Source organism: Rhamphochromis sp. 'chilingali' (genome assembly GCF_963969265.1).
Source record: "Rhamphochromis sp. 'chilingali' genome assembly, chromosome: 7".
In the NCBI taxonomy this organism is placed as follows: Eukaryota; Metazoa; Chordata; class Actinopteri; order Cichliformes; family Cichlidae; genus Rhamphochromis; species Rhamphochromis sp. 'chilingali'.
The window spans coordinates 2,142,301-2,154,232 of NC_137934.1; positions in this window are offsets into that span (position 1 = coordinate 2,142,301).

Consider the following 11,932-nt stretch of genomic DNA (forward strand, 5'->3'; position numbering starts at 1 on the left):
TATTTACAGTGAACAAAGAAGTACAGTGCAAGTGTCCGTGAATGTGAAAAAGTCACAACTCCAGAAACACACACACAGCAGGATCATCCACAATAGCGAGGGTTTCTTCATACAAAGTCCACAGCTGTACTAACGAGTGAGACTCAAGGATCCAGCGCCGACCAGAGCGGCAGGTGTGGCTGCCTCCAGCGCAGGATCCCGAGTTTGTAAGTAAAAATTAGTTCACAAAGCTTTCCAGACTCTTGTGTGTAATTTTTTCATAGACAAATAAATTAATAATGTTGACAATGATGCACCAAGCGGGAGTTTTCTATTCTATTCTATTCTATTCTATTCTATTCTAATGAATAATAAAGATAATAATGGTAAAAATGGTAAATGGCCTGTATTTGTATAGCGCTTTTCTAGTCCCTAAGGACCCCAAAGCGCTTTACACAACCTGTCATCCACCCAGTCACACACACATTCACACACTGGTGATGGCAAGCTACAATGTAGCCACAGCCACCCTGGGGCGCACTGACAGAGGCGAGGCTGCCGGACACTGGCGCCACCGGGCCCTCTGACCACCACTGTCATAATGTGCTGTCATAACCACCAGGTGAATACAGTGTCGCTGGAGAATCAAAAGCCTTGTTTGTTTCAGACCATTCAACGCCCTTAAACAAATCCATATGATGTCAGATATGATCTCTGTGTAGCTTTGACACTTTCTAGCCAACTCAGCTTTTCAAGGGTGAGTGAGTACTCGGGTGAAACCTTTCTCTGTAACATGAAATCCAGGGTAAGAAACCTTCACACCCGATCCTGAGAGTGGAAATTGGCTTTGCAGGAGCCAATGTTTGCCTTTGTGTTAATCTAAGCTCAGACTGTGGAAGTGGACAGTATTTTCCCACATTTTAGTTTTTATATTCACTTTCATTGTCAGTGTTATACCTGAAAAAAGGGCAAAGTATTATAGCACACGAAGCTTTGTTTTTAATCTGCTGGATTGACTGAAGCCCCCTGATTCACGTGCATGCAGAGTGTGTGTTGAAGTATTGTGAAATCGTTTGCGTAAGAGAGGAAGAAAGGGAGTGACTCTTGTGTCTATCGCTGTTGCTACTACTACATTCATAACTACTACACACCTACTCATCACAAAGCTATGCTGTTTTCATCCGATTAGCTGCGCTTCGCTTGTTCGACTTCAGTGGGAAAAAGTGACACACATTTTAAAACCACTGAGCAGCGTTAAGTGTGTTTTAACCTGCTGCTGGGAGGAGCTCACAGAGCACACGGAAAAGAAAGACTTGAAATGCCAGTGTTGGCCAGTTTTTTTTAAATTTATCTTTGAAATGGCCAAAATTTACCATAATGATGCAGGCATCATATATATATATATATATATATATATATAAAAACACCCAGCACGCCCCTGCGGGCGGTTTATCCTTCAAGCTCGGGTCCTCTACCAGAGGCCTGGGAGCTTGAGGGTCCTGCGCAGTATCTTAGCTGTTCCCAGGACTGCGCTCTTCTGGACAGAGATCTCCGATGTTGTTCCCGGGATCTGCTGGAGCCACTCGCCTATCTTGGGAGTCACCGCACCTATATATATATATATATATATATATATATATATATATATATATATATATATATATGATGCCTGCATCATATATATATATATATATATATATATATATATATATGATGCCTGCATCATATATATATATATATATATATATATATATATATATATATATATATATATATATATATATATGATGCCTGCATCATATATATATATATATATATATATATATATATATATATATATATATATATGATGCCTGCATCATATATATATATATATATATATATATATATATATATATATATATATATGATGCCTGCATCATATATATATATATATATATATATATATATATATATATATATATATATATATATGATGCCTGCATCATATATATATATATATATATATATATATATATATATATATATATATATATATATATATATGATGCCTGCATCATATATATATATATATATATATATATATATATATATATATATATATATATATATATATATATATATATATATATATATATGATGCAGGCATCATATATATATATATATATGTATATAAATATATTAGGGGTGCAATGATACACAAAATTCGCGGTTCGGTTCGATACTTTGGTGTCACGGTTCGATATTTTTTCGATACAAAAAAAATTTTCATGCCTTTTTAATTTGTCATTTATTAAAATTATAAATATATATTTTAACTCAAAAGTACAGTTTTTAAATTTAATGTTGCTGAAACAACAAAATACAAGAAAAAAATAAATCTGATTGAGGAATCCCTCATCTTTGGAAAAGAGTTTATTACAGAGAAATGTCTCTTTCCAAAATAAAAGCTCTACTATACGATTCTTCTGGGCTATATTCTCAGCAGCATATTAAACATATCAGGTCCCCATAAGGAGAATCACGTGCTAACGGCTGTCTAAATGACTCGGGTAAAGTTTGTAGCATGCGTGCTTGTTGTTTTTGTCTGCTTCCACTTGTCTTTGCACGAGGATGATGTCGGCATAAATGTGCAGTCATATTCGTTGTGTTCCCACTAGTGCTGTCAGCGTTAATCTCGTTAAAATGACATTAACGCCATAACGTGGCAAATCTCCGTTAACAAGTTACCGCGGGATCATCCCGTGCGTGGGGCTGGACGGCGTCAACACGTTAACAAGCTAACTGCGCTAACGCACTAGTTCCCACAAATTGAGCATTGCGTGGCACATCCGACATACTGTTTTACTTTTGTCCATGAAGCGCTTACCTTCAGGGTCATACGTCACATGAAAACCAAAATAGTTCCAAAGGCCAGATCTGAATGAGGGTGGGGGAGGTTCAATTTGCCATGTTACAAAGAGCTTAACTTCTGTCTTGCTAGCTTGCGCTGCGCTCAGTGGATCTGCGCTCGACAGTGCAGCCTAGGTGGAGTAGTCGAACGCAGATCCACTGAGCGCTCAACACAGTCAGAAGAAAAGGTGATAAAATAAATAAAAAATGTTGTATTGTTCGATACATATGCGTACCGAACCGAAAGCACTGTATGAACGGTTCAATATCGATACGAGTATCGTTGCACCCATAATATATATATATATATGTATGTGTGTATATATATATGTTGGATAAAACGAAATAACCATACAGGGTCAGAACCAATTTAAAAAAATTTGTCATTGAATTACAGACTTACTGGCTGTAATCAGCCAATCACAAGACATCAGCTCAGTTCATTTCATTTCAGCAGGTAAACACCGCCAAGGCAATCTGCTAAAGTTCAAACGTTTTTTTTGAAGATGACAATAAGTTTACACCTTTGAGATACAGTGACACAGGAATATTCTTGTCATGGATGTACAGCTGCAGCAATTATGCGATGTTATCATATGACTATGGACCAGAACCTCTGAGGAATGGAGATCCAGCCCAGTACTAGCAAGTGTCCAGCAAGTATACGGCACATCCACAGAAGTGTTTAAATTTTTATAGAGGCTACTTGGTGAAGATGGGATAAGTATAAGCATATTCTTGTCTGACTTTGGAAGCGAAAAGTTGGATGAAATTCAGTCCTGAAAGGAAAAGCTGAACGATATTTAACCTGCATAGCATTAGCATGAAAGCAAAAGTAATTTGATTTCCATAATTAGATAAAAACAAGAACAAAAAACATAAAAAAGCAAATGTCAATACTTGAAACAATGGCATGTGCTATGATGAAGGCAATGTGTTACAATGGATAAACAAATACATGTTAGAGTATTAGCTCTAAGTGCGTTCATGGTTTTGAAACGTGCCAATCACAGACAACAAAGGCCGCTCCTCAGCCACAACCCTTTTGTGTGACGCACAACTCCAATAATAAGAATCTCAGAAACCACTGCAAAAAATTCCCAGAGTAGATTATCTGCATACAATCTCTATACCATTATTAGCCACATACAAGAGAGAAGTTCGCTTAGACGCTCGGTTTTAAAGCTTAATAAAAGCTTTAAATTTAGCTGAATTCTTCATAACCCTCACTCGTCTTCTCTGTTCTTTCTCAGCTTTTCCTAGTTTTGATTTGATTCTTAAATGGAATTGCTGAAAGTTGTCATGATACAGGAAGACATATAATAAAGATACGTAAAGCAAACGGAGGCAAATGACCAGGAACGGTCGTTTTCGATTTGAGCAACGTTTGTTTATATATGCAGCAAGGAAACAACAACAGACTGTGGACGTTTGCTGAGAAGTACAAGCCTCCTCTTTCACTGTTTACGAGAAAGAAGGTTAACCGTGAGTCTGATTTAGAATCTGTGCCAATAAAAGAACAGGAGCGACAGGATATCCCAGCACTATTTATAACTGTAGTATAGTATTGCACTTTTCTTTTTGTAACTGCAGATCTCTGTGTTACAAGAGAGTCGTTATCCCCAGGAGACAATTAAAGTCTGGCACAAGAGGCATTTACTGTCAGTAAAACATGCAGGAAAAGACAGTTATTAAATCAGAAAATGATGAATACTATTCAAATTAATTCATTAATTAATCCATTCATAATCATGCATTTGCTCAAGTGCTTTGGAAAATTTGTATCTGGAAATGATTCAGCATGTGACGACTTGCACGGTGAAATCATGAAACTTAAAACTTCAACTGAAAGATTTCTACTTAAAAGTGATGATTTATAAACCTTCAAATGTCATTTGAGCCAAAGAATGAAAAAAGCTAATATAGTGAATATTTATATAGTAATATTGCAGTTTGTAGGTAATAAGTCAGTAGTTTCCTGGAATAAAGGCTTTTGTTATTTTCCAGGTACATCTCCCAGGTAGATTTCGTGCACGCGCACACATCGATATCTCCACCCTTCCTGTTGTCTCATGCTTCTTCGGTAGTATTTACGTGTAATCTCTGACCGACAGTGATTCATCCACTATAAATACACAAATTACCTGCTCTAGGTTGCTTTCGTAAGCACATACACCAAAACTGCCGTGGTCCTGTAACTGTATACCCAAGCCCACATAATTAGGGTTGCAGGGATCAGCTGAAAGTTGTAAAGGTGAAGTTTTAAATTACTGGCGCTACAATGTTGTTGTTTTTTTGTTTACTCAACAGGAGTTTGTGTGTTTTTTGAAGGTAGAGGTACATGTAACTGAAGCTAGAATGGCATCATTAAGGGGGGGGGGGGCGCTAGCGAGCCAGCAATGGAGTAGGACGTGTTTCTGAAGGCTCCCGCTAACAGAGTTTCAGAAATAGTTTTTTTTCAACCTACAAAGTCTCATTTTATGTCACAGGGGAAGCTAACAGTTTTATATACTATATTAAAGCTTCACTCGAGACAAAATGGCATCGAACCTAAGGAAATACAAGTACACCGGAGGAACTGCGGCTAGACCCGGCGCATCCTCGGGCGAGAATACCAATGGTGGCCCAAGGGCGGCGCCCGGCTCAGCGACCACTGAGGAACGGGCTCAGCAGAGCGATGGGCGCTTTGTGGACACTGATGCCCTGAAATTAGAGCTTCTTCAATCCATTAAAGATGATATCAGCGTGGTGTTAAAAGAAGAACTCAGGAATGCACTGAAAGAAGATTTTGATAACATTAGGGCTGACGTGCAAGAAGTGAGAAATGAGATTGCTAACAATACGGCGGCAGCGCGCGCTGAAATGGATGGAGTTAAGGCCACGGTGAAAGAAGTAGAGGACGGGCTGTCAATGTGGAGCGATGAGGTGGTCACCTTGCAATCTACGGTGAAGACTTTGAGGAAGGAGCTATCTGACCTGAAAGATAAATGTGATGACATGGAAGGCAGGATGCGGAGATCCAATATCCGTATCATGGGGGTCCCGGAGGGCCCGGATTCGAGCTCCACCACGGCCGTATCCGCGCTACTACGTGAAGCGCTGGGTATGGATAAAGATGTTATTGTCGACCGCTCACACAGGAGTCTGGCCCCGAGAAGGCCGGGTGGTAACCCGCGGGCCATCATAGCCAAGCTTCATTACTACCAGGACTGTGTGGAAATTCTACGCCGTGCCAGGACCCAAGCTCCGCTGAGGTTCAATGGACAACCGATTGCAATATTCCCGGATTTTACGACCTCGGTGGCCCGAGCTCGGGCTGCTTTTACAGAAGTCCGGAAACTTCTCCGTGAGCAGGAAGGTATCCGTTTTGGGATCAGGTTCCCAGCGCGACTTTGTATCACGCACAACGGGGAGGAGAAAGAACTTCTGGATGCGGCGAAGGCAATGGAATATGTTAAAGAACATATCATCAACGTTTGAGGAGGCTGCGCCTGTCGCTCTATGTGGGAGTGCCAGTGCTACGGTTGGTTGTCTCAGTTACGGCTGAGTGTACATGACTGTTTGTTGTAGCGTTCGCACGGTGATGAAAAGCTTGAAGAGACACTTCTTGTTCAGACATTTAAACTTATTTCATAAACACATTTTGGTTCATTTTATTTCATGGCAATACCATTGGGTTTAGAAAAGTTCTATACTTTGTTTGGATGTCGATATATGTATGTGTATATATATATTTTTTTTCTTTTTCTTTTTCTATTTTATTGACTATTTTTCTTTGTAGGATATGTTATGTCAAGCGGCCAGCGGGAGCCTAAGAGTCTGGCTTATAGTAACCCAAACAAGCACTAGGCTATATGTGTGGATCTGTTTGCAGGGGGTTTGGCAGTCACCATGTTCGATCTGGTGTAATTGCTCATTGTGTTCTTGGTTTGGGCTTCAGCCAGATATGTTTATTTTACTTATCAATGTGTTTTTTGTTTTTCCCTTTTTTTTTTCTTTTTTTTTTCCTTCTTCTTCCTCCCCTCTCTTTCCTCTTCTCCTATGCCTGTTGTGCATCTGGAGCTTTCATATTTTACTATTTGAGCAGGGATGAGCACAGCGCGATCATTTAGTGATCGGGTGGTAAATTTTGTAAGCTGGAATGTAAAATCACTCAACCATCCAGTCAAGCGGAAAAAGGTTATTACTCATTTACAACGACTTAGAACGGATATAGCATTTCTCCAGGAAACGCATCTGCGTACCTCTGATCATCTTCGAATCAAGTCTGGATGGGTAGGCCAGATATATCACTCTAAATTTAATTCTAAAGCTCGGGGGACAGCAATATTGATAAGCAAAACTTTACCATTTATAGCCACAACTGTAGATGAAGACCCTGCAGGCCGTTTTGTTGTAGTTGTAGGACATTTATATGGTTTCCCCTTGATTTTAGCGAATGTCTATGCCCCTAACTGGGACGATCATAGTTTTTTCACTAATGTCTTTGCACGGCTTCCCAACATGGCAACGCATAATATTATTCTTGGTGGGGACCTAAATTGCTCATTATCTGCTATGGACCGCAGCTCGCACAAATGCACGCCTATTTCAAAATCAGCACGTGTTATACAGCGTTTTCTTCATAACTACGGGTTAGCTGATGTATGGAGATTTCGTAACCCAACTTCAAGTCAATATTCTTTTTTTTCTAATGTCCATAAAACATATACTCGTATAGATTATTTCTTTCTGGACAAAAAACTCCTCCCTTTGGTGACAGACTGTGATTACAAGGCCATGGTGATTTCAGATCATTCACCTGTTGTTCTTTCACTGCGTATTCCCAATGCCTACTCCAATTATCGGCCATGGAGGTTCAACCCAGTATTGTTAGCAGACGAAGAGTTTGTTAATTATATTAGGTCTCAAATAGATTTCTTTCTTGCCATCAATCAAACTCCAGAGATGTCACCATCAACTGTTTGGGAATCTCTAAAAGCATATCTGAGAGGCCAGATAATCTCATTCTGTGCGAACAAAAGGAAGAGGGATACTGAGCAACTCTCTCTATTGGCTGACGAAATTACTAAACTAGACGCTGTATATAGCCATTCCCCTGACCCGGTATTATATAAACGTAGGCTGAAATTACAAACTGAATATAATCTTCTATCTACAAAACAGGCTGAGTATCTAATTTCGAAGTTGCGTAGCTACTCGTATGAGCATGGAGAAAAAACAGGCAAGCTGCTAGCTCATCAGCTACGACAAAGAACAGCTAATCAAGCTATCCCTGAGATCCGGAATGACCAGGGAATAAGATGCACGGATAACCAAGGTATAAATAATAGTTTTTTTTAGATACTATCAGACTTTATACAGCTCCCCCCCGGCTAAGGATGACCTGGCTCTAGAAAATTTCTTTGAGAAACTTGATATCCCTTCCTTAGGAGAAGATGCGGCCACCAGTTTGGAGGAGCCCATTTCTGATGCTGAAATTGAAATGGCCATACAGAGTATGCAGTCTGGAAAATCACCTGGCCCCGACGGGTATCCTTCCGATTTTTTTAAGAAGTTTTCTAACCAATTGAATCCATTGTTAAAATCGACTTTTGAAGAATCTTTCCTCTCACAATCCTTGCCTCCAACAATGCGTCAGGCAGTGATCTCCCTAATTCTAAAAAAGGATAAGGATCATTTAGATTGTGGCTCATACCGTCCAATATCTCTGCTGAACACCGACACCAAAATCCTTGCTAAAGTGTTGGCCCGCCGTTTAGAGAAACATCTGCCCTCCATTATCTCACCTGATCAGACAGGCTTTATCAAAAACAGGTACTCGTTTTTTAATATTAGACGTTTATTAAATATAATCTATAGCCACGTCAAAGGTACTGTATTGGAAACTGTTATTTCACTTGATGCTGAGAAAGCGTTTGATCGGGTGAGATGGGACTTTCTTTTCCATACGCTTGAAAAATTTGGCCTCGGGAGTAATTTTGTATCCTGGATAAAAGTATTGTACTGTGACCCTGTAGCGGCCATTCGGACCAACAATAGTCTGTCCCCCTTTTTTCAGCTTCAGCGTGGCACACGACAGGGGTGCCCTTTGTCACCTCTCCTTTTTGCCATCGCAATTGAACCGCTAGCTATTGCTCTAAGACACTGTGTTGAGGTTGAGGGAATACGTCGTGGGGATATCGAGCATAAAGTCTCTCTTTATGCCGACGACATGCTCTTGTTTATTTCCAACCCTTCAAATAGCCTCCCTAAACTTTTAGATGTACTTAAGGAATTCGGGACAATTTCCGGACATAAGGTGAATTTCGGGAAAAGTGAGGCAATGCCTTTAGGTACAATAACCAGGGAACTTTCGTCTATTTTAGCACCTTTCAAGCTCAGCTATAACAAGTTCAAATACTTGGGCATTTGGATTACGCAGAATCATAGAGACTTGTATAAAACTAATTATCTTCCTTTATTGTCTAAACTAAAGGAGGATTTTGGAAAGTGGGAGTCCTTGCCTCTTTCGCTGGGTGGTAGATTAAATATCATTAAGATGACTATATTCCCTAAATTTCTATATCTTTTTCAGTGTCTTCCAATTTTTTTAACCAAGTCTTTTTTTAATAATCTAAATAGTCAAATCTCCTCCTTCATTTGGAACAAAAAACCACCTAGGCTGAAACAGAGTGTATTACAAAGACCGCGGAGCGCAGGAGGCTTGGCACTCCCAAATTTTCTGTTTTATTACTGGGCAGCTAATATAAGAGCATTATTGTACTGGATGAAAGACCATGATAATTTATCATCATCATGGGTAACACTGGAGCGGCTATCGGTGAGTCAATCCTCCCTGGTGTCTTTGCTGTGTGCCAGATTACCTCTGGCGAGACCGATCTCCAGCTTCACCACGAATCCTCTTGTTGTCCACTCACTGAAGTTATGGTATCAGCTCAGACGGCACTTTAAACAGACTGAACTCTCTCTTAATGCACCATCGCATAGACATTGCATGTTCTCCCCATCCTTGACGGACGAGGCATTTAACATATGGACAAAGCTGGGAATAACGTCAATGGCTGCTCTTTTCACGGACAATATCTTTTCCTCATTTGAACAGCTGGTGAACAAGTTCAAGATCCCTCAGTCACACTTTTTCAGGTATCTACAACTCAGGAATTTTGTTGCTTCTAATACTGACTGCTTTCCGTCCTGTCCACCACCATCCCTTTTGGATGTTATTTTTGATTTTAAGCCAAATGCTAAGCGGGTTATAAGTGATGTTTATGAGCTGTTGAGTAATTTTAGGCTGTCCACATTGCAATCACTTAGGGAACGATGGGGAAGTGATCTTGGCCAACGGATTACAGATGAGACTTGGCACAAGATAATCAATAGCATTTCTTCATCATCTATTTGCCTTAAACATGTGGTGATTCAGTTCAAAGTTGTTCACCGTCTCCATTGGTCTAAAACTAGACTGAGCAAAATCAAGGATGGGTTTGACCCCACATGTGACCGGTGCAAACGAGAGCCTGCTTCCCTATTTCACATGTTCTGGGCGTGTCCAAAACTGGGTAGCTTTTGGAAAAGCATATTTGAAACCATATCCAACATATTTGGTGTTCCAATTGCACCCTGCCCGTTTATAGCTATTTTTGGAGTGACGCCTTGTGATGCCAGTCTTTCCAAATCACACTCTGATCTTCTGGCCTTCTGCACTCTTTTGGCCCGTAGAATGATATTATTGAAATGGAAAGAGCCACTTCCACCTGTATATGGGCAATGGGTTAAGGATGTCATGTACTATACTCAGCTGGAAAAGATCCGCTACACTGTAAAAGGTTCGGTTCGGCGGTTCTATGACACATGGCAACCTTTTCTTACTTACTTTGAAAGATTAAGTCCGGATACTATTGCTTAATGTGCGTGTGAGTGGGGTTTTTGTTTTTTTTTTCTCTTGCTGTTGTTCATTTATTTTATTATTTACTTTGTATCTGTAACTTTATTTTATTTTATGTTATTTTGTCTCTCCTTTCCTCTCTGGCTGGGTTTTAGTTACACTGTTCTGGGGGGGTGGGGGCACAACTGTTTGTTAATTTTGCCATAATTGTTGTTGGAAGCAATTCTTTGTTCAATAAAAAGACCTTGATCAAAAAAAAAAAGAATGGCATCATTAACCTCACATGTGTATTTTAATTAGATAAACATGAACATTTGAATTGTGAAAACTGCAGACAAAAGCTGAGAAAACTCAAAAAGCTACTGAGTCAGTTGCCTCGATTAAAAAAAAACATATTAATAGTAATATTATTTTGGACTTTAATAACACTATTTAAGAGCTGCACCCACCCTATGACACCATCTGGGATAGGCTCCAGCCCCACCACAACCCTGAATTGGATAAGTGGAAGAAAATTGATGGATAGATGAATGGATGGAGTTAATGAATTGACAAAGCCTATGACACCATCTGGGATAGGCCACAGCACAATCCTGAGATGAATGAGTGGAAACAGAACTTTCACAGTTTAATAAGCTCATTATGTTATAATTAGTTTTTGTATGAAGGGTGATCAAATTCACAGTGGAAAAATAAATAAATAATCTTATTTTACCTACTGTCAACAAATTACATGAAGGAAACAAACCAATAATGAACAAATAATCATTTAGCCTAGTTAAGAAAAATCACTGCACAGTCCACAAATATTTCATTAGGAAATCCTTCACGTGAATGTTAAATGAACCTGGAATGCTGGCGTACTGGAGTCAACGCAACCCTTATTGGCAGTGTGACTGAAAAGTCAGACTTCATTAAAGACCTAATATGTGATGATGAAAGAAACAGAAGCTTTAGGATGATAACCTGATGTGGTTCAGGCTCAGGTGGGCTCAGAGTTGAAATTGAAATGATTCAATTCAACTCAATTCAAGTTTTATTGATGTAGTGCTACAATAATAGATCAAAACCCCAACAATCATATGACCCCCTATGAGCAAGTACTTTGGTGACAGTGGGAAGGAAAAACTCCCTTTTAACAGGAAAAAACCTCCAGCAGAACCAGGCTCAGGG